The sequence below is a fragment of the Equus quagga genome, chromosome 3, assembly GCF_021613505.1.
Source record: "Equus quagga isolate Etosha38 chromosome 3, UCLA_HA_Equagga_1.0, whole genome shotgun sequence".
NCBI lineage: Eukaryota > Metazoa > Chordata > Mammalia > Perissodactyla > Equidae > Equus > Equus quagga.
The window spans coordinates 125,473,495-125,499,266 of NC_060269.1; the positions used below are offsets into that span (position 1 = coordinate 125,473,495).

At 39.4% G+C, this 25,772-nt stretch overlaps 1 protein-coding gene across 8 annotated transcripts in view; it reads right to left on the minus strand.

Moving 5' to 3' along the window:
- Positions 1-25,772, minus strand: part of C3H4orf19 (chromosome 3 C4orf19 homolog) — an 84,641-nt gene that overhangs the window by 28,362 nt on the left and 30,507 nt on the right. The window contains exon 1 of one of the 8 annotated variants that reach the window (XM_046657329.1): positions 19,485-19,584. The exons of 5 other annotated variants lie outside the window; for them this stretch is intronic. The gene's annotated coding sequence lies outside the window, so the exon portion shown is untranslated. Of the gene's footprint in view, positions 1-19,459; positions 19,585-25,772 lie in introns of those variants that run through there. 2 more of the 8 variants (XM_046657330.1, XM_046657332.1) reach the window with 2 other exon arrangements.

Sequence of the window (25,772 nt, forward strand, 5' to 3'; positions counted from 1 at the left end):
ATCCAATCATCAGTTGATGGGCACTTAGGTTGCTTCCACATCTTGGTTATTGTAAATAATGCTGCAATGAACACAGGGATGCATAAGTCTCTTTGAATTGTTGATTTCAAGTTCTTTGGATAAAAACCCAGTAGTGGGATAGCTAGGTCATATGGTATATCTATTTTTAATTTTTTGAGAAATCTCCATACTGTTTTCCATAGTGGCTGCACCAGTTTGCATTCCTACCAGCAGTGTATGAGGGTTCCCTTTTCTCCACATCCTCTCCAACATTTGTTATTTTTTGTCTTGGTGATTATAGCCATTCTGACAGGCATAAAGGGATATCTCATTGTAGTTTTGATTTGCATTTCCCTGATGATTAGTGATGTTGCACATCTTTTCATTTGCCTATTGGCCATCAGTATATCTTCTTAAAAATATCTGTTCACATCTTCTGCCCACTTTCTGATTGGGCTGTTTTTTTCCTGTTCAGTTGTGTGAGTTCTTTATATATTGTAGAGATTAACCCCGTATTGGATATATGATTTGCAAATATTTTCTCCCAGTTGGTGGGCTGTCTTTTGGTTTTGATCCTGGTTTCCTTTGCCTTGCAGAAGCTCTTTAGTCTGATGAAGTCCCACTTGTTTATTTTTTCTTTTGTTTCCCTTGTCTGAGTAGACATGGTATTTGAAAAGATCCTTTTAAGACTGATGCCAAAGAGTATACTGCCTATATTGTCTTCTAGGAGTTTTATGGTTTCATGTTTTACTTTCAAGTCTTTGATCCATTTTGAATTTATGTTTGTGCATGGTGAAAGATAATGCTCTACTTTCTTTCTTTTGCATGTGGCTGTCCAGTTTTCCCAAAACCATTTCCTTTCTCCATTGTATGTTCTTAGCTCCTTTGTCAAAGATTACCTGTCAGTAAATGTGTGGTTTTATTTCTGGGCTTTCAATTCTGTTCCATTGATCTGTGTGCCTGTTTTTGTACCAGTACCATGTTGTTTTGATTACTATAGCTTTGCAGTATCTTTTGAAGTCAGGGATTATGATGCTTCCAGCTTTGTTTTTTTTTCTTCTCAGGATTGCTTTAGCTATTCGGGGTCTTCTGTTGTCCCCTGTGAATTTTAGGATTCTCTGTTCTATTTCTGTGAAGAATGTCATTGGGATTCTGATTGGGATTGCATCAAATCTGTAGATTGCTTTAGGTAGTATGCACATTTTAACTTCCAGTTCATGTGCATGTAATATCTTTCCATTTATTTACATCATCATCAATTTCTTTCAGTAATGTCTTATAGTTTTTGTTGTATAGGTCTTTCACCTCCTTGGTTAAATTTATTCCTAGATATTTTATTCTTTTTTGTTGGAATTGTAAGTGGGATCATATTCTTGAATACTCTTTCTGTTAGTTTCTTATTAGAGTACAGAAATGCAACAAATTTTTGTACCCTGCAACTTTGCTGTAGTTTTGGATTATTTCTAACAGTCTTCTGATGGATTCCTTAGGGTTTTCAATATATAAGATCATGTAATCTGCAAACAGTGAGAGTTTCACTGCTTCATTGCCTATTTGGATTTTTTTTATTTCTTTTTCTTTCCTAATTGCTCTGGCGAAGACCTCCAGTACCATGGTGAATAAGAGTGGTGAGAGTTGGCACCCTTGTCTTGCTCCTGTTCTCAGAGGGAATGCTTTCAGTTTTTTCCCATTGAGTATGATGTTGGCAGTGGGTTTGTCATATATGGCCTTTATTATTTTGAGGTACTTTCCTCTATACCTATTTTATTGAGAGTTTTTTTTTTTATCGTAAATGGATATTGGATCTTATGAAATGCTTTCTCTGTATCTATTGAGATGATCATGTGGTTTTGTTCCTCATTTTGTTAATGTGGTGTATCACATTGATTGATTTGCAGATGTTGAGCCATCCCTGTGTCTGTGGTATAAATCCCACTTGATCATGGTGTATGATCTTTTTAATGTATTGCTGTATTTGGTTTGCCAATATTTTGTTGAGGATTTTTGCATCTATGTTGATCAGTGATGTTGGTCTGTAATTTTCTTTCTTTGAGTTGTCCTTGTCTGGCTTTGGTATCACGGTAATATTGTAGGCCACCTCTTTTTTTTGTAAATAAAGTTTTATTGGAACAAGCTTTGCCCACTCATTTATGTGTTGTCTGTGGCTTCTTTCACATTACACAGAAGAGTAGAGTAGTTGCAACAGATGTTATATGACCTGCAAAGCCTAAAATATTTACTCTCCAGCCCTCTACAGAAAAAGTGCTGACTCCAGCTCTACAGGATAAACAAAGTACATGAGGAGGAACCATGGCATGCCAGTAGCCATGTGAATGAACTTGGAAGTAAGAGCTTTGGCGGCCTTCCAACAGGTACCTGAGTGAGCTTAGAAGCAGATTCTCCAGCTCCAGTCCAGTCAGGAGACAACTGCAGCCCTGGCCAATAACTTGACTCATGAGAGAACTTGAGCCAGAAGTGCCCCATTAAGCTGTGCTGGGTTCCTGACCAACAGAAATTTCAAGATAACAGACTTTTGTCATTTTAAGCTGCTAAATTTTGGCATAATTTGTTACACAGCAATAGATAACTAATACAACTGCATCTCTTCGGGGGGACTCAACCTTTCAAGGTGAGTGAAATTCTACCTCCCAGGTCAAAGTCCCATTGTGTTCTGCTCTGTGGAGTCTTTTGGACCCTGGTCCTCAACTCCAAATGGTCCCCAACTCCAAATGGTCCCGACCATTTGGATGGTCCCAACCATCAAAGCACTGTGCCAACAGCTTACTCGGAGTCTATCCCATGGCCAGGTGGTCAGTTACACAGATGTCTGTCTCTCTAGCTGCTGCTGTACCTTATTCAGTTTTGTAATCACAGAATCTGATTTAGTGCCTATTATTCACAACGGAATACTAATAACAAATATTGATTGAATGCTTACTGTGTGTCAAACATTTTACGTGCATTATCTCATTTAACGCTCACAGCAACCTTAGGAGGGAGGTACTATTTCTAAGCCCATCTAATGGGGGAGGAAGCAAAGGCGAAAAAGGCTATGAAACTTGCCTTATATCCTGTAGCTAGCAAGTGGCAGAGCCAAGATTTGAGCTCTGATTGACCCTGATGCTACCACACTCTACTGCCTAAGACCCAAAGCCCCAGGATATGTGGCTCCAGTCTTGACTCTGCCACTTTTAACTGTGGACTCAGCCAAGCCACTCCCGCAGAGGAAACCAATTTCCTCACCCATAAAGCAGTGATGATGGAGCTCCTTTCCTCGCTCTCATTCAACTGACTTCCATTGAATAAAGGAAAGATTTTTCACCCATTTCTGGCTGTTCTATGCTGGAACGTAAATTCCACAAGGAAGCTTCTTAGTGTTCAGCCTAGTGCCAAGAACAGAGAGGGTGCTCAGTAAATATTTGTTAACTGACTGGTCCTAAAACTCTGACCTCATTCTATTAGATTCAGGACAGTATGTTCTGATTAAGGGAAGTAGAGTTCAAAGAATGGCTTCAAGGTAAGAAGATATACCTGACTCTAGCCAAGGCCCCTGTGGCCATGCCAGAATGGACTCCCCCAGGACCTCCCCGGACATGGGTTCTCGTGGCTTAAATTCCTGGAGTTCATGATGCCATACATCAACGTTGTGCGTCCATACTCTGGGAAAAGTATGACCTATTCTGATCAGAGTGCAGCCAATGGCCTTGGGTAGAAATTGTATGTATCTTGGAGCAGGATTTTCAAAAGTTAAAAAAAAAAAAAGATTGCTACTTCTGTATGGACTACCTATTTCACCTTGCTTCCTTTCGTGCCACTTTTCTGAAAAAGACAACACTGCTTCCCTCCAAGCAACAACAAAATCCCAACACGCCAAAAACTCTGCCAGTTTCCTTTCAGCATCATTTCTGATGAATTAGGTTATCCCAAGAACATAAAGAACCTGATGGATTCTTAATATCAAAACCAAAAAAAAAAAAATTCCGCCTAATAATCACCAAGAAAATGTGCACTGTAAATATTTCCCACCATCACTTGGCAATCCCTCTACTTTTCTAAGGGAACCAAGGACTCTGCAGACAGGATTTGTCTCCAGTAGATGACTGTTCAAGCCTGAGTCAAACAAAACTTGCCCAGTTATTATTTTTACCCCTTTCACCTAAGCATTCCTAATGCTACACAAGCACTGTTCCAGAAAATACAGGAAAGCTCCCTAGTTGTGGTTCTTTCTCTTTTTTTCTTTCTTGCATTCACTCATTCATTCATTTTTTTCATTAAGAAATATCAGATGTCCATAAGAGTAAGATGGGAAGGAGGACAGTTCTCAAAATTTTGCATATTAAAGTTTGTTCAAAGAAAGTAGAAAAATTCGGTCACCCAAAGCGTGCTTATTTATAAGCTAAAATCAACAGAACAGCCCCACCTTCTGCAGTGTGGAATGTAATGAGGAAACATCATTTGTCGAAACAGTCCAAAACCAATTAAAGCAGATTTAAGTAACTGAGCATATAAAAACATGTGTGACAATCCACTGCAAGAGTATTTCTGGAGAGTGGTATAGAGTAGAAGTAAAATAAAACCAGAAATCGACGAGCTCTTAATCTACTTTTAATTCACTCAACTAAGTAAATATGAGACCAGCTTAAATTCCCAACTTTTCAATCCTTAATATACTTACCTTGATATACTAACATGTCAAAAGTGTATTAAGTTACTGTCTTGGGGGCAAAAAAATTCTACTGCTTAAGACAGAGATAGCTGGAAATTGATCCTATAGTCTTCATTAGCAAAATAAGCTACATGTATACACAGCAACGAAATGTGTGACATTTCAGGAGACACTTATCTGTGACCCACTTTTGAGTAGTTTGAAGACATCTTGACACTATCCCCTCTTGCTCATGGACTAATGCAGAAAATTCAACACCAGAAGAAGTCAGCATGCTTTTTAGCTTCTCTTTTTTAACAATGGGATAAAAAGCTGTGTTCCTATTTCAGCTATGTTCAAAATGGTGCCAATGTTTTGGAGGAGGGCATGAATTTTGCTCCGAGGTTTTGTCCGGTGCAAAGTTTGCAGACCAGTTATACCTCACCAGCAGTGTTGTGCTGGTAAATGTTTAACAACTGGTTCCCTAGGAAAAAAAATTCATTATAAATACAGGATGTGTGGCACACAGTTTATAAATAATATCCAATAACGAATATTGTCTTTTTACTAGAAATTCCACATAGACCACTGATTTTCACAGAATGCTTTAACTGAGTTTTGATGGATTCTTCTGTCTGTAGTCAACCTGTGACTGCCACTGACAAATAAGTACATTTCCTACATGAATCTTACTTCATATTTTTGTTTAGGTTTTAACAAGTTAGACAAAAGTGAAACAATGAACACATATGTTGGAATTTCACTTGTTTGTTAATGACATGAGCAAATTCTTTGCTGAATCAGATAATAGTTTTTGAATACTGGAAGAAAAATTTCTTCAGGAGCTTTTTGTGTTATTTTCATGTAACAGCTACAGATTCAGCAAACGTTTACGTTTAATTCATGTTAACATTTTCTTCATCATATTCTTAAGTGTAGCCAACCAACAAAACATTAAATCGAGCCCTGATTCATAGCGTTTGCCAATTTCCACGGTGTAAATGCTCCTGTCACGGCTGATTTCAAGCTAGCAATGTTAAGTCACTGAACACAAAGTTGAAAAGAGATGTACAGTATTTCTACCACACAGATACAATAGATGTACATACACTCGAGAACACAGAAATCAGCAAAATAATTAGGAGGTGATGAGTTTTGAGTCTTTATTAACTTTGTTTTCAATATAATTTAATTATACTTGAACATCATTTAATTTTTAACGTCATCTCACAAAATTTCTGAAATTCCAAAATTCCACAGCCAGGCCTTGTTGGCTCCAGCACAAGGTTTCAGGGTTCTGAGACTGAAGGGCACACGCACTTCTCAGACAATTTTCCCTCGGCCACACACCACTAACCTCCAATTAACAGTGATCCTAAGCCCAGCTTCCCCTGCTGTGAGTTAATCAATCCCAAGGGGTGGGATGTCTGGCCTTAAGTTCCCAGGAGAGGAGGAAGTGGGGAGGGAGAAAATGACTTCAGCATAGTCATGTGACTTTGAGGCAGTGCAGCAGTCCCCCCCTTATCTGCGGGGGATACAGGTACATTCCAAGAACCTCCGTGGACGCCTGAAACCGGGGATGGTACTGAACCTTATATAGACTATGTTTTTTCCTATACATACATACTTATGATAAAGTTTAATTTATAAATTAGGCGTAGTAAGAGAGTAACAACAATAACTTCTCTTTGGCATATCCGAATTGCCAGCATCACTACTCTTAGGCTTTGGGTCCACTGGTAAGTAAAATAAGGGTTACCTGAACACAAGCACTGTGATACTGAGACAGTAGATCTGATAACCCAGACGGCTACTCAGTGACTAAGGGGCAAGCAGTGGGTATAGTGTGGATACGTCGGACAAAGGGATGATTCACGTCCTGCGCAGGACGGAGCTGGGAGGCACGAGATTTCATCACACTACTCAGAATGGCACACAATTTAAAACTTATGAATTACTTATTCCTCAAATTTTCCATTAAACATTTTTGGACTGTGGTTGAACGCAGATAACTGAAACCATGGAAAGTGAAACCACCGATAAGGGGAGACTACTGTCCTCAGGCTTCTCACCTGTGGAATAAGGACAATACTATTCCCAGGGTTGTTCTAAGGATTACAGATGATACCTGCAAATCTCCTAGAATAATGCCTCAAATACAGCAGATGCAGAATAACTAAGTGTTCATCATGAAGATGATGACAGAATCACTGGAAAAGGTTCCTTTTCTTGACACACATGGCTCAGTCAGGGGAGCTGCTTCCTCTCCAAGAGAGAAGCAATTTTCCAATGAGGCTGACTGAAGAGTGAGTTTGACAACAAGCCCAGTCACAATCCGATTTCTGGAGTATATGGAAGATTGCTTCCTGGCTCCCAAGGATCACTATTTTCATCTCTTCTGAGAAAATACCAAAAAAAAAAAAAAAAAAAAAAAATGAAGGCAAATTTGTAACCAGAGAGTTTTAGCACAGACCCAGAGGGGAACTTCCAACGGTCAATATTTTATGTCGGGATCATGGGCTTAAAGTTAGGAAGACTCACTTACCTCCTATGAAATATATACAGACAACAGCCATTTTGGGAATATCTTGTTTAGGTAAAAGATGAAATCTTTTAAAGAGTTTTTGATCTTTCAAAAATATGCTGCCCTAGAACATTTATCATCACTTTTGGGATCCTAGGCCTCTTTAGATCCTTATCTCCTATTATTATTTTTTTCTTAAAGCAGACATTTAACAAAACAAAGCAAAACAATACAAATATAAATATATTATTTTTTAAATATGTGGAACAGGGCTAATAATACCTGTCTTATAGGCTCGTTGTATTAAATGAACTAAAGGATTTAGTCCCTGGAACGTGTCTAGCACACTGCCTGGGTACACACAGTAGCGGCTGTTGTATGTATCACACCGCAGCCTTCTCTCCTTTCAAATCAACTCAAGGTTAACTGGGGGGCCACAGACAAAACACCTTCAAATCAACTCAAGGTTAACTGGGGGGCCACAGACAAAACACCTATGAAGAGGCCAGTGCCCCCTTGCCTTCCAAATGGACAGGTAAACAGGCTGAAGTGATTCCATTTGTCTCCCTCCAGGACACAGCATTTTCTTCCAAGAACAAAAAGATTGGCCCACTTGTGACAGTTATTAACCAGATCAAATCTCAAGGAAGTCAGAGATTCTAAGACCTTACTTGCCCTTTTATTTTATACACATTTATAAACGCTTTTCTTTATTCTGGATTTCAGGGACACCAAGGATTAATTGACAAACCACAGGCCATTTCAGGAAATATTAAGTGTTTCAGGTACAGAAGGTGTAATAGCGCCACCAGGAGTCCAGCCCAGAAGATATTTACAGCATCAATAGTACACGATCACATGGTTGGATAGAAAATACAAAGGAAAAAATACATGAGTCTCAAAGTTAGGACTACTAAAAGAAAAGAATTAATGGTTAAAATCGAACATACCTAGATCTATAATAAATATATTTATGTGGCACATTATTGAAGACAGTTCGACATGTGTTACCAGGGAATTTAGACTAGAAACACTGTAAGATATAAGGACTTTAGGTAATGTATTGCTAAATTTAGCATCACTCCAATTCAGAGATTTGAGTTCAAGCCGCTATATCATCATATGTAATGAAAACTCAAGCTAGATTCCTGGGCAGAAAGTAGTCTAAATTGAAAAAAAGCACAAAATATGATAAACCAAATATGACTAGCTGTCAGAATTAAAATCTCAAACCGTGAATGTTGAACCAGATTACCTAAACTGAACTTTTAAAAGTAATAATAAAACATATATACGTGTGTGTACACGTGTCTGCATGCATACATGCAAACTTCAGCTGGACAAAATAGGAGGTTTTCCTGTCCTGGTGGAGTTTACAATAATGCACACTAGGGCTGGAACTGTTCATGAGAACCGTTCCTTAAACTATAGCATTTTTAAATTTGAATACACACTTCTATACCAGTTTATGTGAATTTGGAAAAAATGCAAATTTATGGAGTCAGGGTTTCTAACACAATTGCAAACTCTTCCTTCCCTGGACTGTAGGGGGCAGATTTCCTGCCTAGGAGGAAGACTGTGCTGAATCCATACCGGCTTCTTCCTCTCGCTGGGCATTGCAGGAAGAACTGGGGTGTGTGTTTGTCTGTATTTTTTCTGAAGCATTTTCTTTCCTCACTAGGCTTTTGACCTCATCAGACCTACCCTGGAGCTATTCTGCTGGTTCTTTTCCTTTCTTTGCCCCAAAGAGGCACCCCCAAAGCTCACATCCCAAGGCTAAAATCCTAGCAGGTTCCTAGAAGTTTACACAGTTGTGCAATGGTTAAAAACCAAACGGAAAACGCAGCCCTGGGCCCTCTTGGCTCGGGCGTGGCTGCAGGTCGGCTGTGTGGTTGATGGCTATTGCTTAACAGAGCCAATCAGCGCTTACACATTAAATAGGAGCTGTGTTCCTTTCCTCGCTGAGAACAGGAGTGAAACCGTGAAATCCCTTTAGTCAAAGCTCCTCGGCCTCAAACACCACAGTGCTTTTCAACCATCAGCATGCAATAAAACAAACCCAGTGCTAACTTCCACCTCCTGGAGTGGATGCGCGACATAGTCAAATTTGGTGGAAATGGACAAACGCAGTTTAAAAAATTCTGAAATGAAGCCAAACATCAGCATCTATATTTGTATATTATGATTTATATTTATGTTTATCCCCTGATGAAGCTTAATATATGTTGGAACCAACGTTATGAACGAACGTTAAAAAAAAAACTATACAAAATATATTCCTTTTCCATCACTCATTGCAATCCTAAATTGCGCTGAATCATTTCAAGTGAATCAGGCAGTTTTTTAATGTCATTAGGTTTTTAGCCCATTGAGACACTTTAGAATTTCAAAGCAAATACAGAATCCTCAGGCCTAAGCATTTTGTAAGATATTCCAATAAATTTCAATAATTAAAAAGTATTTATTTTATACCTATATGTACCTATATGTATCTAGCACTGTGCTAGTCCTTATGGAAAAATAAAAAAATATATGACACTCTCTCTAAGAACTTTATAATCTGGTTAAGAAGCCAAATCCAACACATGAAGCAATGTGATGATAACTACACGTAAAACAACACGGTACTGCGTTCCAGTGTGACCGTGGCTGTCAGTCTTCAGCTTAGCTCCGCTTGCATCCACTCTTTAGTCTAAGAAGTTGCAGGTCCCCTGTGCTTTGATGTCCTTAGTTTACGTCACCATAAACAGTATGATACAAATGTAGGTTTGGTTTATTAAACCCTAGGGGTAAGCAGAAATTTACACTTCAGGGTGATCAACTAGTATTTAAATACCAAACACAGAAGTAGTTACTACATGCAATTGCAGCTGTCCATTGATTAAGATATGAATTAATGAATGGCAGCAATGGGTTTCCTTGGTGAAATTAGCGACTTATTAATCAGGAAAATAAATATTAGAAGTGGACACTACTTATAGGATTCGAGGTATGCAGATGGCTTCTCTAGCCCTGCATGAACAGGGAAAAAGAATGCAGAGAAGCCTGCAGTCTACAACTCTTCGGCGTGTTGCCTGAAGCTGGATTCCTGGTCCTGTGACCTGCCACTGGATTACACGACTTCTCGTGCCTGATGCTGACCATAAGAGGAACAGAATCCTGTATCTAGAGTAATGTCAGGTCTGACCCAAGTTTCTTTTCTGCAGGGTGATGGTAGGAGAACCTAAAAAGTTAGAGGATTCGGATTTCAAGCTTACAGAACAGATTGATATGCTACTGCTTTGTGCCTGTTTGCTAATGAATGTGTTTTATAAACAAAAACGTGGAGAACTTGGTCTGAGACTTGCTTTCATTATATCCTGGCAGCGATGATGTTGGAGAGTGGCTAATTCTCACCCACCTCGAACTTCCCTGTGGCTGCCGTCATCTACACTTGATCCAATTTAGTTTGATTTTTAGATGCTGGAAAGACCTATTTTATTTTATTTATTTATTTTTTGCTGAGGAAGATTCGCCCTGAGCTAACATCCCCTGCCAGTCTTCCTCTTTCTGTATGTGAGCCACCAACCAAGCATGGGCACTAACAGACGAGTGGTGTAGGTCCACAACCGGGAACTGAGCCTGGGCTGCCAAACTGCAGCGCACTGAACTTAACCACTAGGCCACTGGGGCTGGCCCTGGAAAGACCTATTTTAAAGTTAAATTTGGCCCTTACTAACTGGTTACGTGGCTGACGGTAAATCCTCTAGGTTCAGTTTTACTCCCATTAAATGAGGATAAAACAACATCTACCTCCCAGGGTTACTGTAAACATTAGAAACAATTCCGGAGGTAGCCCCGTTAGTGGCTCGTTCATCGTTACTTTCCCTCCTCTGCATTACTGCCCCGTTGCTACCCTTTTCCTCTCCCAGAGGAAACATACAAATGAGGAGGATTGGCAACAGATGTTAGCTCAGGGCCAATCTTCCTCACCATTGCCCCCCACCAAAAAAAAGAACTCATTTCTTATTCTCAAATGGCCTCATGATGGAGATAATCTAAGGCAGGCAAAATATTTTAAAGAAGAAATGCACTTTATACTTCATTTGCTACACTTTGTCACTCTTTTTGAAATGTAAATGCTAATTTAGCTGTGAGGGAAATGCTATGGATTGAAAGTGTCCCCTGAAATTCACATGTCGAAGCACTAACCCCAGTGTGATAATATTTAGAGGTGGGGTCTATGGGAGGTAATTAGGCTTAGATGAGGTCATGAGGGTGGAGACCCATGCTGGGATTAACGTTCTTATAAGAGGAAGAGGCCCCAGATTGCTTTCTTGCTCTGTCAGTGTATACGCACCAATGAAGGGCCATGTGAGCATACAACCAGGAAGAGGGCCCGCACCAAGAACTTGACCACGCTGAGCCTGATCTTGACTTCTAGCCTCCAGAACCATGAGATCTACCTGTTTGTTGTTTAAGCCACTCAGTCTTGGGTAATTTGCTATAGCAGCTTGAACTAAGACGGGAATGTTTTATATATGTGTAAGTAACACACAAGAGTATGTAATTTTTGTTTACTTATGGAGGAAAACACAGATAACACATAACCCTCCTTTTGGTCTTTGCTATACACTTAATGTTTGTGTCCCCCAAATTCATATCCTGAAACCTAAACCCCAATGTGATGGTATTTGGAGGTGGGACCTTTGGGAGGTGATTAGGTTATAAGGGTAGAGCCATCAAGAATGGGATTAGTGCCTTATAAGAGAGGTCCCAGACAGCTCGCTTGCCCCTTTTGTCATGTGAGGACACTCGGGAAAAATGGCCACCCACGAACTAGGAAGTGGGTCTCCCCAGACACCAAATCTCCTGGCACCCTGTGTGTTGTTTATAAGCCACTCAGTCTATGGTAGGCTGTTATAGCAGCTCAAATGGACTGAGACAGCCTTACACGAACACTGACTGGCAAACTCCAATAAGTCTGCAAAGGACGGACTGTTCTTTGTGCCTGATAGGAACATAAAGCCAAAAGGGTGTCAGTGAGGTCACTGTTACTGACTGTCTGTCACTGTTAGTGACACAAATAGTAACGGTCCTTGCAGAAGAACTAGAAAATACAGATGAAGCTAAAATGTAACGAATACCATTCAAAGAGAGCCATCATTAACTTCTGGTTACCTCTAGCCGTTTTTTCTACTTAAAATAATATCATGAATATTTTCCATATCAAAATACATAAGCACTTTATAATTTTTAATGGCTAGATTATACTCCTTAGAACTGGAAACTCTGGATCATTTTTAAACAGTCCTATTAAAAGTTTAGGCCAATTGATCATCTCACAGGCAAATATGTGTTTACCTATTTCCCACAAGCAACACTGGCTATTATAGCTCCTTAAAATCTGTGATTAATTTCTAAGAAGCCGAAATTTAATGATCTGTTAGATATGTCAACAAATATTTGCTTTTAATGAAAGGAAAGGATTTTAAATGCATGACACTCGTGTATTGTTTGTTCCACTAGAGTGTGTCATGAGAATATTCAGTGTGTCTGGCCAGTGTGACTTATTCAGGACTGAGCTAATTGAACTGCTGGAGTGACTTAGGCCAGTGGGCTCCCAGATGGGGCATGCGTACCTCTGGAAGTTACTAAGATGAAGCACTGGGGATTGGGAGAAAAACATTACAACTCCTACTGATATTTATCTCATCTTTTAAAAATGTCTATGTGGTGTATAATATTGTTTATAACATATTAGTATAGTAGTATATGTGTTTTATACAAACATACATAAATATAGGGTTCGTGCCAAATTTTTTACTGATAGGTTGCATGATCCAAACAATTTGGAAAATACTGATTCGCATCACTATTTCCTAAACTTGACCACGCTCAAGACTCTCCTGGGCGTCTCGTTAATAAGCAGATTCTGATTCCACAGGTTTAGGATTGGCCTCAAATTCCATCTTTTCAAAACAAGCTCTCAAGTGATGCCGATGCTACTGGTCCACAGACCCCACTCAGAGGAGCAAGGATTCAGACCACTCTTCCTCCGGCCTCCACAGTACCATGTGCTCACTCAATCAGAGATCTTGTACTCAAAGACTTTCTTTGAATGAACAAGTAAAGACTGAATAAAAATTAAAGGATTGGGTTCCAACCACTTGATTTGATTATGTACATTGCTACCAAAAACTTTAAAAAGACATTTTGCATAAAACAATTCTAGAGCCAACATGGTTTGTCATAGTAACTAGAGGTTTTGTTTCGGTCTGAGCCACGATGTATGCAAGATTTTGACTCAGCTGTAAAATGAACTCAGCTCAGATCGTCAAGTCTTCCTCTGATCGAATAGTTATTAGAAAGGAAAAAAGGCAAACTTCATTTTGCTCAAATATTTTTATTTTAATCTTTTTTTAATATTTCAATTAGCCCTATATTTAGCATTAGTAAAGCACTTTACCAATGTTTAAGAGTTGTTTTTTTTTTTGGGTGGGGGCAAGGAAGATTGGCCCTGAGCTAACACCTGTGTTGCCAATCTTCCTCCTTTTGCTTGAGGAAGATTAGTCCTGCACTAACATCTGTGGCCATCCTCCTCTACTTTATACGTGGGTCACTGCCATGGTGTGGCTTGAGGAGTAGTGTAGGACCACACCTGGGATCTGAACCCGGGAACCCAGGCTGCTGGAGTGGAGCGTGAAGAACTTAACCACTACACCACTGGGCCAGCCCAATGTTTAAGAGAATTTTTTTAGACTTCTGTCTCCCTTATACAATTGCACAGTATAGTATTTTTCCAACTGAGGATGGTGAACATTAGTGGACTGGTAGCACAGTTTAGTGGGCAATCAGTATTAAAATAAAAGTAGAATAGATCAGAATGTACTGCTCGTACTACAGTCTATAGCACAAGTTTGAGACAGTCTTGTATGGTATAGTAGAAGGTAAGTACAGTGTGGCAAACTGTATTTTCTACAGAAAGTCAAAGTATCTCCTATTCTACATATTCTTCCTGCAATGTGACCTGGACACTCTGCCCATTGAGTTGTGGGGTCACTGTCTCCTCCCACAATACTGTGGAACTCCACGACTCCTTAGGCCAATAGAATACGGCAAAAGTGACACTATATGTTTTCCGAAGTTGGAAAATAAAAACGCCATGCACCTCCACCTTCTCCTCTTAGGATGCTTGCTCTTGAAACCAAGCAGTCCCTGGAGAGGACCCTGGCCCACAGTCCTGGCTGAGCTTCCAACCATCAGCAGGCACTAAACTGCCAGCGATGTGAGCCACCTTGAGAACGGCTCCTCCAACCCCTGCCGAGCTGCCTCAGCTACTGCTGTGGGGAGCAGAGACCAGACATCCCCACTGAGCCCTGCCTGAACTGCAGATTTGTGAGCAGTTGTTTTTGTTTTAAAGTAACCGTGTTTGGGGATGGTTTGTTATGCAACAATGGAAATCAGAACATAGAATTTTATAAATTTTGTTTCATGTGTGCACGTGTGTGTGATTTACAGTGTTGATGTAAAATGTATTTTTTTAAGTGGTGGGTCTCAGTCAAACTAATAGGACTAATACTATCACAGAATGAGAAGATTCCAGAAGTGCCACTATCTCTAGATCCAGTGAATGCTACTTTACCACCAGATATAGTCTTACAATAAATTCAAATCTCTTGAGTTAGAAATGTTTCACTTAATAGGTTATATTGTATTAGCTGCTAAATATACACTTTTTAAATTTATTTTTTATTTTTTGAGGAAGATTAGCCCTGAGCTAACATCTGTGGCCATTCCTCCTCTTTTTGCTGAGGAAGACTAGCCCTGAGCTAACATCCGTGCCCATCTTCCTCTACTTTATATGAGGGACGCCTGCCACAGCATAGCCTGACAAGCAGTGCCATGTCCGCACCTGGGGTCTGAACTGGCGAACTCTGGGCTGCTGAAGCAGAACACGCGAACTTAACTGCTGCACCACCTGGCTGGCCTCTAAATATACACTTTTTGATTACCAGGTTCTCAACTCTGAATGTTGCTCAATGGACCCTCCCATCTCTCTCCATCTTTTGCTGCCCTTAGATACAGACCATCACCACATTTTCTTCAAGCATCTACTCCTTGATCAGTCACCACATGGCTTCTAGTCCTACCACGGTACTAAAACTGTTTGTATGGAAGTCATCTGTGGGGGCCAGCCTGGTGGCACAGTGGTTAAGTTTGCACGTTCCAATTTGGCAGCCCAGGATTCACTGGCCTGGATCCCGGGTGTGGACCTATGCACTGCTTGTCAAGACATGCTGTGGCAGGCATCCCACATATAAAGTAGAGGAAGATGGGCACGGATGTTAGCTCAGGGCCAGTCTTCCTCAGCAAAAAAGAGGAGGATTGGCAGCAGATCTTAGCTTAGGGCTAGTCTTCCTCAAAAAAAAAAAAAAAAAAAAAAAGAAAAGAAAAAGTCATCTGTGATCTCAATCACCAAATCTAATGACTTGTGCTTAGTCCCCAACCTCTGCTATGGATAATGTTTGTGTTACCTCAAAAGTTATACATTGAAGCCCTAACCCTTCCTCTGGCTGTATGTGGAGATGGGGCCTCTAAGGAAGCAACTAAGGTTAAATGAGGTAATAACGGTGGGGTCCTGATCCAACAGGATTAGTGTCCTCATAAGAAGAGACCCCAGAGAGTGCACACTCACTCTCCCTCTTCCTCTCTCCAAGCACACAGCCACATGAGGACGGAGCAACAAGACAGACGTCTATAAGCCAGGAATAGAGCTCTCACCAGAAACTGAACACTCTCGGGACCTCGATCTTGGACTTTCCAGCCTTCAGAATGGTGAGAAAATAAATTCCTGTTTTTTAAGCCACCCAGTCTATGATATTTTGTTACGGCAGCAAGAGCTGACTAATATAACCTCCTTGAACTCTTTCAGCAACTGCAAGCAGACGGGTGGAGCAAGCTCTGGAATTAGAGTTTATTTTCGAATCTGGTGCTGGCACTGACCAGCTTATGGTGAGCATAAGGAGCTTGCTTAACATCTCAGAGTCTCCATCATCTTTGCTGTAAAATGGAAATGAGATCCATTTCAAAGTATTGCAGTGGAAATCAATGGTTTTCTGGGGAGGGTGGTTACTGCCCCACAAGGGACACTTGGAAATGTGGGAAGGGACTTGATTTTTAGTGTCTCAATGACAGGAGGACACTAACGACATTTAATGCTTATGTGCTGACCAAACTGTTAATGCTTTGGCCTGTCTAGCACAGCAAAGAATTTTCTTGCTCAAAATGCCAGCTGCATCCCACTGAGGAAAGAGCAGAAAAAATTACAAAGTGTCTCTTGCCGATAACAGATGCCAATACTCATTTGTTTATTTTGCTGAGGAAGATTAGCCCTGAGCTAACATGTGTTGCCAACCTTCCTCTTTTTTTTCTTGAGGAAGATTAGCCCTTAGCTAACACCTGTGCCAATCTTCCTCTACTTTATACGTGGGTTGCCACCACAACACGGCTGAAACTGGTGTAGGTCTGCGCCCAGGATCTGAACCCACGAACCATGGCCAGTGAAGTGGAGCATGATGAAATTAACCACTAGGCCACAGGGCTGGCCCCACACTTTCTTGATACTATCAGTAGTTTAAGAAGTAGTTTCTCACAACTGTAAAAATTCCTAGGGAATTTTACAAATGAAATATAGTCATAATTTAATCACCTATGTCATGACGTCTCCCTCTCAGTAGAGTGGCAGGGAAAAGAGAGGACTATAAGCTCTATAGAACCTGCTTCAGGGCCATGGACAAAGCAGGGATGCAATCAATGTTTGCTGATTAAGTCTAGAATGATCGCTAAACTTAAATGCCAAGAAATGAGAGTTAAGAAAAATTTATGTTCATAGGTGAATTAGGTTTTTTTTGACAAACAATTTTAAAAATCTTACATTGGAATCCTGTAATTCATGAGTAACTAGAATGAATCATTACATGTTCTTGGACCTCTGTATGGTAATATGTTGGTAAATACCATCTTGACTTAAATATCTATTGGTAGAACACCAGGTAAAGAGAGTGGATTGAACATACTCATCAATTTTGGCCTGCTCCTGAATCTTATTAAAAGTAAAATAATTATATATGTATACATATACACATAAATACATATATACACATACATATATACCTTTTTGATAACAGAACTGGGAGAAATGACAATAACGGCATTTTGGAAGCTAGAAAGCAAGTGGATGAGGGGCCCCTCACTCAGCGGACCTGAGAAAGCTGAACTAGAAGCTGGAAGGAGACAGTTGAGTACCACCAACTGACATGCAGGATCCTCAAAAGGCTCAAGGGTTGGGTACAGCAGGTGCCTCAGGCAGAGGGAACCTTCCCCTACAGCAAGCATGTGGCTACCAGCCCCTTCTCTACCTCAGCAGAAGCCTGAAAGTTTATCCTGTAGTGAGGATGTAGAACCAGAGGGTCTCTGAATTGGGGGCTATACCAGGCACTGTTTGGGGTGGGATACTATATAAAGACAGGATATATAAATATGCTCGCAGTATACGAGATTCTCTACTCTACTTCCCACCCTCATCTCCCAAACACTGGCAGCCAGCCCCTTACCCTCCAGACAAGAGTTTTGGGGAGTTTTCTTAGGGAACCTGACCAACCCATGAGGAAAGCCCGGAAGATGCTGGCATTGGAAGTTCCCTAACAACTGGGTCAGCCAGATCATTACAGCAAACGTCACCATCAATGAGCGCTCCCTCCCCACCCACCACGTTCCCGTTTAGAACTTCAGTTTTTAGTTCCCTGCTCTTACATATGAACAGAACACTGGTATTATCAAATAGCTGAGGAAAACCCAAAAGAAGCTGGAGGGATCAGGAATTACTGAGGAAAAAGAATATTTTAAAAATTATCATTAAAAAACTCATAGAGGTAAGAGAAATACACTGTTTCATGAAGAAACTGATGCTGTCAAAAAAAAGTCATTCTAAGAAGAAAAAAGACCTCTTAGAAATTAAAAACATGCCAGCATAAATAAAAACCTCAACTGAAAAAATCTAAGTTAAAATTGAAGAAATTAGAACAAAAAGACAAAGAAATAGATAACTGGAGAGGAAAGAGAAGATGATAATCCAGGAATTCCAAGGAGATCCAGAAAGTGAAGCAAAACAAAACCACCACAGAAGAAGAAAATGTCAACAAAATAATTCAAGAAAATTCCTCAAAACTGGAGCATAGATTTTCTAGATTAAAGGGTCCACTGAGTGTCCAGTACAATGGATTTAAAAAAAAATCCCACACTGAGGTATATCATTGTGAAATTTCACAAAACCAGGGTAAAGAATATTTAGTCAATTTCCAGAGAAGAAAATACAGGTGTTTATAAAGGATTGGGAAATGGAATGGTGGCATACTTTTCCACAGCTATACTGGGCACACGGAGACAATGGAGCAATGTCTTCAAAATGCTGAAGAAAAAACAAAATTGAGTGGGGCCGGCCTGTAGTGTAGTACATAAACACACACACACACACACACACACACACAAGAAAAACAAATGGACAAAAGTAAACAAACAAGTAAAAAAATTATCATCTCCAGGGATAAGTTGTGCTGGTAAGAAAAAAATGGTTTAATACATGCCCCATTTCTGAATAGCATATAGAGTCATAATAACATAAACTTTGAATAGTTTTCTAATCAAAACTGAGATATAAGTATATTGTGAGGATGGGAATTGATTGCACACAGTGCGGACCAGGCAAATAAAGAGCTAAGTCCTCCTCTTGCCTAGGGGAAAGGCAACATACAATGTCCCAAACTAGAAAAAGTCCGGAGGTGGCAATACTCACTTATCATTAAGGTATACGGACGTAAATGCCAGGCAAAGAGCTGAAAGCGGTTTCTCTGGGGAAAGGAAAATAAGAAGCAGGGGGCTAGGACCTGCTCTTTTTTTTAAGAAACTTTGTTGAACTGGTAGGTCCTTTAAACTGTACCCTACTATATAACTTTGATGAAAAATTAAAAAATAATTTAAAGTGTAATAGTATATAGAGAGCTAACATGTGACTGCCTTTTCAAAATAACATCTATGTGATTTTGGTAAATCATATTTTGGGTATTCACTTTCCTTTTTTATAAATTGATAGGCTTAGACTAAATTTCTAAGGTCCTTGACCTCTACATGTGTATGTTTTTATATTTCTTTGTACATGTATCTGTACTTATGAACACAGACACACAGAGATCTGATAATCAACGGTGGAACTCCTCTGATTATTTCAATCATTAAAAATTAATATGTATTACCCACAGAGACACAATCCAATCCTACCGCACGAAGGAGAATACGGTGGAACAACCATCTACGGATTTGTAGAGAAACATCTGAGGTAGCGTTTGTGTCTTCTGCTGTCCATGTGAGAGGGGACCCAGGAAGAGACTAAAGTTCTCTGCTGTTTAGACTCTGGCCTGTGACACACAGTGATGCTGACCTAAAAGTTAATATTTATCCATCTCAGTGAGCTAAGCTCGGCTGGAGAACTTGGTGGGGTGGGGGGAGAAAGGAGAGCGCTATAAACTCTGGTAGAGATTTGTGCTAAAGTCAACGTTAACCTTGGCAGCAACACCAAGTCACTCGCATCCTCTAGCACAGACCAAAGAAGAACATAGCTAATCCTTTAACAACACTAAAACAGGGAGGGGCAGGTATGGAGCTGTGAATCAAAGAGAAAAATGAAGATGGTCCAGTTCGAACCTCTCATTACTCCCTAGCTTTGTGACTGCAGGTAAATCACTTAATCTCTCTATGCCCTGGGTTCTTCATACATAAATTGAAGATAATAATACCTATTCCATGTGGTTGTTAGGAGAATTATATGTGTTAACCCCCATAGAGCACTGAAAACAGTGCCTTCATATACCTTCTCTAAAAACAGATGCAGAGAACATAACTGACGTGCAGGGGCCTTGGATGCATGGCACCCTCTCTCTCTGTTTTAAGATATGTAACCTGGCCTCAGAACAATAGAAGATCTAAGAGGAGAGAATTTCCCACGTCAAATTTGGTCAAGTCAATCTCAAAAAGTCAAGGAACATATTGTCCATTGGCCATAGAAATCCTGTTTGGTAAAATCTCAGGTTACGTTCATTTGCACTAACATTTCGGACCTGACACTAAAGCCTTCCTTTGATTGCCTGATGCATTTGGCACTCTGGATGTGCTGGACAAACTCTGAGGTAGTGCCAAGCCAAGGAGTCCAACAACTGGTTTAGGGACACTCTCTCATTCTTTTTTGTTATTCCAGGTCCTCAACAATATCTGGCACAAAGAGAAGGTGTTCAGTCAATGTTTGTTGAATTAAAAATGGAAAAATACATTGGTGTGCTTCTTATAGTCAAGGTTATGTAACCATATCTCACCGTCACCCACGGTTCTCTCATCTAGGAATGTAGTCTTATTTTTCTCATTCATTTTCCTGTTTATACTAAAACTTTTATAGATTAAACCACTATATTAAATGTAATGCTAACATATCATGTTATAGTATGTGTAACTTACATTTAAAAAATTAATAAAGAAGACTGTCATCCTAGTGAAGTGGTACTCTTTCGTGGTGAGCTATTTTTGCCTAAAAACTCCCAAAGAATATTAACCCCTTATCAGACATATGATTTGCAAGTATTTTCTCCCATTCCACTGGTTGTCTTTTCACTGTTTCCTTTGCTGTGCAGAAGCTTTTTAGCTTGATGTAGTCCCACTTGTCTATTTTTGCTTTTGTTGCTTGTGCTTTTATTGTCCTATCCAAGAAATCACTGCGAAGATCAATGCCATTAAGGTTTTCTGTTAAGTTTTCTTCTTAGAGTTTTACAGTTTCAGGTCTTATGTTTACATCTTTAGTCCACTGTGAGTTACTTTTGTGTATGGTATAAAATAAGAGTCCAATTTCATTCTTTTCCACGTGGATATCCAGTTTTCCAAACACCATTTGTTGAAGAGACTATCCTTTCCTCATTGTGTATTCTTGGCACCCTTGTCAAAGATCAGTTGACCTTACGCTATAGACTGAACGTCTGTGTCTCCCTAAAATTCACATGTTGACACCTAATATCCAGTGTGATAGTATTTGCAGGTAGGGCCCTTGGGAGGTGATTAGGTCATGAGGGCAAGAGCCCTAATGAATGGGATTAGTGCCCTTAGAAAAGAAGCCCCAGAAAACTCCCTCACCCCTGATGCCACGTGAGGTTATAGCAAGAAGACAGCTGTCTATGAACTAGACAGTAGGATCTCACCAGACATGAATCTGCCGACACTTTGATCTTGGAATTTCTGGCTTCCAGGACTGTGAGAAATAAATTTCTGTTGTTTATAAGCCACCCAGTCTATGGTATTCCATTATAGCAGCCTAAACTGCATCAGTTTATCTCTGGGCTTTCTATTCTGTTCCATTGGTCTGTATGTCTGTTTTTATGCCAGTACCATACTGTTTTAATTACAGTAGCTTTGTAATATGTTTTGAAATCAGGAAATATGATATCTCCAGCTTTGTTTTTCTTTCTCGAGATTGCTTTGGCTATTCTGGGTCTTCTGTGGTTCCACATGAATTTTAGGATTGTTTTTTCTTTTTCTGTAAAAAATGCAGTTGGGATTTTGACAGGTATTGCATTGAATGTGCTTTGGGTATTATGGACATTTTAATATTAAGTCTCCCAATCTATGAACACAGGATATCTTTCCACTTATTTCTGTCTTATTTCTTTCATCAATATTTTGTAATTTTCAGGGTACAGGTCTTTCACCTCCTCAATTGCTTATTCCTCAGTATTTTATTCTTTTTGATACTACTGTAAATGGGGCTGGTTTCTTAAATTTCCTTTTTGGATAGTTTCTTGTTAGCATATAGAAATGCAACTGATTTTTCTATGTTGATTTTGTATCCTGCAACTTTAATGAATTCATTTATTAGTTCTAACTTCTTTCTGTGTGAAATCTTTAGGCTCTTCTACATATAAGATCCTGTGGATTTCTACAATTATTTCATAAACGGTGCTAGGACAACAGGTCATTAGGAAAAAGACCCTGAATTACATTAAATGAGAACAAAAAATATTTAGAGGGAATACAAGTGAATATTTATCTAAGGAAGGCCTTTTCAGTTACTCAATGTCTGGAAGAACCACAAAGCAAAACATTAATAGATTACGGAAGTAGCAAACATTTTTCACCTTAAAAGACAGATGATAAAGGGTTACTCCCCTTAACTTTAAAAGGTTTCATAATTCAATAGGATATTTATTAAAGACACCAATAAAAAAATAACAAAAGACATGATCAACCAATTAAGATAAGAATAAATCAGCCAATGAACATTTAAAATTAATCAACTACAGAAATAAACGCAAATGACTGGATATCACTTTTCTCTAACAAATTGATCTCTTAGTTTTTCTACGGAAACAGCCAGTGTTAAAGAGCCTTGAAAATATTAACAACTTTTGCTCCAAAAATTCCAGTTCTTGGAGTCTAACCAAAGATCAGACAGGTATAAACAAAGATCTTTAAAAAAGAGTGTTCCACTTAGTTTTTATTTTTAATACTATAGAACACTTTAAACAACTTTAGTGCTCAAAATAGAAACAACTTTAAATAAATTATAATATATTCATAAATTGGAAAAAGGGGAAATAACATTAAGTGAAAAAAAAAGCAGGGTATGTGCATAAAATGTAATTTCAATTTTATTATAGACAAATCACCACATATATAATAAAAGGAAATAAACCCAAATGAAAACAAAGATCATCTTGGGGTAGGTAGTAGGATGAGCTTATGATTTTTGTCAAAATTGAGTCAGATTTTTTTTTTTAAATCATGATGTATATTTATTGGCAGTCTCTCCATAGTAGATTTCGTTTTAGACTTCAGTGATATGCTACATAAAGATAGCATGTATCATATGATGTTAGACAAGAATATTCTTCTAAAGCATGTTTTGGAAAGAATAAGCATGATTTTTAAAATATGTGTCTACCCCACAGATTCAGGGAATATCTTGGAATACTGGGAGAATTGTGTTAAATTCTCCCTCCATATTAGTCCTTTTTCAATTTTTCCTTTATCTATTCCTATTTTTTTGCTTGTATTTGAAGCTGAGTTATCTGATATATACAAAATCATAATTTCATGTTTTGTTGGAAACTACACTGTTGATCAAAGATCGAAAGACCATATTTGTTATTTTGTTTTATTTCTCTTTGTATTTTTTCTGATATTAGTATGCAATCCCTTATTTCTCTCTTTTGCATTTGTTTGCCTTATTTTTGCTTTTTTGTATTGTTTATTTTCTTTGTCACATTATTCTGGGTGAATAGCAATTGACCTTACTTCTTTTCTGACTCAACCTAAGAATCCCTGCCTTTTAATGGAGAAGTTTAAACCATTTACGTTTATGCTTTGTGCTGAATCTCTATTCTGTTGTCTAATTTTATCAGTTTCTTAATGCCTCCTGGTTGTTTCCTTTATTTTCAGACTTCTTTTAAGTTTTGCTTGGTTTTTAATTTTCTCCAGCATATTGCAAGATATAGGTTGTGTTTTAAAAATTCTCCTTGTGAAGAAAATATTGTCTTTTTAACCTCCTCTTTAAAAAGCATTATTTACATAAAGTGATACCCAAATGAAGTTTTAAAGCAAGCTTTTAAGTGCAGCACTGAGTCACTTTTGAGGATAAAGGCAGCACTTACACTAATTATGAAAGGACAGCAGGCGTCAACTGGAAGCATCTTGAGCAAACACCGATGGATGGTCACCCTATCTCTGTGTAACAGGAATAAGGAGGCGCAGGCTTGGGGGTGGGAAGAAGATTTCACTTTGGTGTATTCTGTATCAAAGGTGCTTGATGAACATTCAAAGGGAGGTGTCCAGTTGGCAGTTGTATATATTGGCCGGAAGCTTAGGAGAGACCTTTGGGCTCAATATGAAGGTTTCAGACCCATCAGCAATATAGCTAACAAATAGGGCCATGAGACTGAATAAGCAATTAGAGGCAATAAGTATGTAGCGTCAATCAAAGCAAAGACTAAATCTTGAAGAACACTGCTTAATGTAAAAAAATTAATAAAGACTACAAATGAGATTCACAAATTGCAGGAAGAAGAGTAGAAAACATAAATAAATAAAGAGGGTTGACTCCATTCCTTGCCATGTCTTCTCACAAGACTTTCAGGATCAAGTGATTTCCGGCCAAGAAACAAAAGCAGAGCTGTCCCATTCTGCAATGGATTCGCATGAACTCTGGAAATAAAATCAGGCGCAACTCTAAGAGGAGACATTGCAGAAGAACCAAGCTGGGTCTACAGGAATCACACCCGAAATGGTACCATATTTATGCTTTCTCAAGGTCACTAGCATCTTTCCATATCAAAAACATCTGAAAACATCACAACTATCTGGACAGTTGAACAAGTCTTATTAGGAAATGATTTTTCTCTTTGTTTCTATGCTTCCATACTAGTAGGTTGGTTCAGTAACGAATATGTGAGAGTTTTATTTGAAAAAAAAATTAAAAAAAATACAGAGAAGTGAGTGTGGTGATGGAAGCAGGTAAAGTGTTTCAGGGAGTAAGGACTGGCCAGCAGCGTTAAAGGACATTCAAGGGTCAAGTCAAGAAAAGGACTGTAAATGTCTCTTAGATTTAGCACCTTGGAAGTAACTGGTGACTGTGGCAAAGGCAATTTTGGTGGAGTAGTGAACCTGGAAGCTAGATTGCTATGGCTTAACCATTAGCGGAAGGTGAGGAAGTGGAAGCACTGAGCATACATAGCTCTTAGAACAAAATTGGCTGTGAATGGAAGGTGAGAGACAGAAAGAAGGAAGTAGGATTAAAGGGAGGTTTGCTTAAATTTGGAGAGTTTTCAAGTTCAAGTTTGGATATGTTGATAGGACACAGTTGGCAGAAAGGGAGGAGTTGAAGACAGAGGAAAGAGACAGGATCATCACTTGAGTACCATCTGTCAGCAGGCAAGAGGGAACAGCAAAGGGTCAAGTCTCTTAGACCGGAGATGGGTGAGGAATAAGGTGGGCCTGTGCTCAGCTCATTTTATGTGTCTTCCTGTTCTGCAGAGGCTAGAAAGCCAACAAGATTTCCCAGACTCTCTTGTAGTAGGGTTCCCATGCAGACTCAGATTCAGACAGTCCTATGTAAGATGAGCAAGGGGGAAGGAAGTGAGACAGAGGTTGTACTTTGGCTACTTCTGCTTTTTCTGCTGGCAAGTCCTGTAGGGGCAGACTGGGTTATTCTTAGGAAGTGTTCCAATGTCCAGGTGCTTTGTGGATGTCAAGAGGCAGAAAGCAGGGCATTTGTTTTTTTTGCCTATGCAGCTCCATTAGCATGGCCATCATTTGCAGCTGCTTACCAGCTAATCCCTGCTAAGGCAGCGCCCCTGGAGTCAAGAGTTCCAATGATCACTTTCAACTCCCCCCCTTTTCGGTTGTGTAGAGGAGGAAGCTCCCCGGGAGGGTTAGTTCTGTGATGGTGTTTTTGGTGTTACCGAGCCCGCTACTCCAGGCGTTCCAGGGACATCGTAAGCATTTAATTCCCTGTATTAAATTTCATCTTGCTTGAAA